Genomic DNA, 903 nt, shown 5'->3' with positions numbered 1-903 from the left:
ACCACCGTCAGAACATTTCTTCAGAGCTATCAGCCCAAACAAAAAAAAAGCGCTGCACCACCACCGGGTGGGCTCGAACCTCCCACCTTTCAGTTAACTGCCGATCGCGCTAGCCAATTGCCCCACGGAGACAGTCGTGCTCCACTCTCACCACCATCAGAACATATCTTCAAAGCTATCAGCGCAAAGAAAAAAGCAAAACACCTCTCCCGGGAGGGCTCGAACCTCCAACCTTTCGGTTAACAGCCGATCGCGCTAGCCAATTGCGCCACGGGGACCGTCCTGCTCCACTCTCACCACCGCCAGACCATTTCTTCAGAGCTATCACCCCAAAGAAAAAAAAGCGCCGCACCACCTCCTGGTGGGCTCGAACCTCCAACCTTTCGGTTAACAGCCGATCGCGCTAGCCAATTGCCCCACGGAGACAGTCGTGCTCCACTCTCACCACCGTCAGAACATTTCTTCAGAGCTATCACCCCAAAGAAAAAAAAGCACCGCACCACCACCGGTTGGGCTCGAACCTCCAACCGTTCGGTTAACAGCCGATCGCGCTAGCCAATTGCGCCACGAAGACAGTCCTGCTCCACTCTCACCACCATCAGAACATATCTTCAAAGCTATTACCGCAAAGAAAAAAGCAACACACCACTCCCGGGAGGGCTCAAAACTCCAACCTTTCGGTTTACAGCCGATCGCGCTAGCCCAATGCGCCACGGAGACAGTCTTGCTCCACTCTCACCACCAACAGAACATATCTTCAAAGCTATCAGCTCAAAGAAAAAAAGCGCTGCACCACCACCGGGTGGGCTCGAACCTCCAACCTTTCGGTTAACAGCCGATCGCGCTAGCCCATTGCGCCACGGAGACAGTCTTGCACCACTCTCACCCCCATCAGAACATATC

General features: G+C 54.2%; 1 non-coding gene across 1 annotated transcript; it reads right to left on the bottom strand.

The window, feature by feature from the left end:
• Window positions 1-204: 204 nt before the first annotated feature.
• TRNAN-GUU (transfer RNA asparagine (anticodon GUU)) lies at window positions 205-277 on the bottom strand. The gene has a single exon. It is a non-coding gene; the product is annotated as a tRNA-Asn (tRNA).
• Window positions 278-903: the final 626 nt, after the last annotated feature.

This window comes from Rhipicephalus microplus, unplaced genomic scaffold (genome assembly GCF_043290135.1).
Source record: "Rhipicephalus microplus isolate Deutch F79 unplaced genomic scaffold, USDA_Rmic scaffold_14, whole genome shotgun sequence".
Lineage (NCBI taxonomy): Eukaryota > Metazoa > Arthropoda > Arachnida > Ixodida > Ixodidae > Rhipicephalus > Rhipicephalus microplus.
This window is presented reverse-complemented; position numbering and strand designations above follow the sequence as displayed.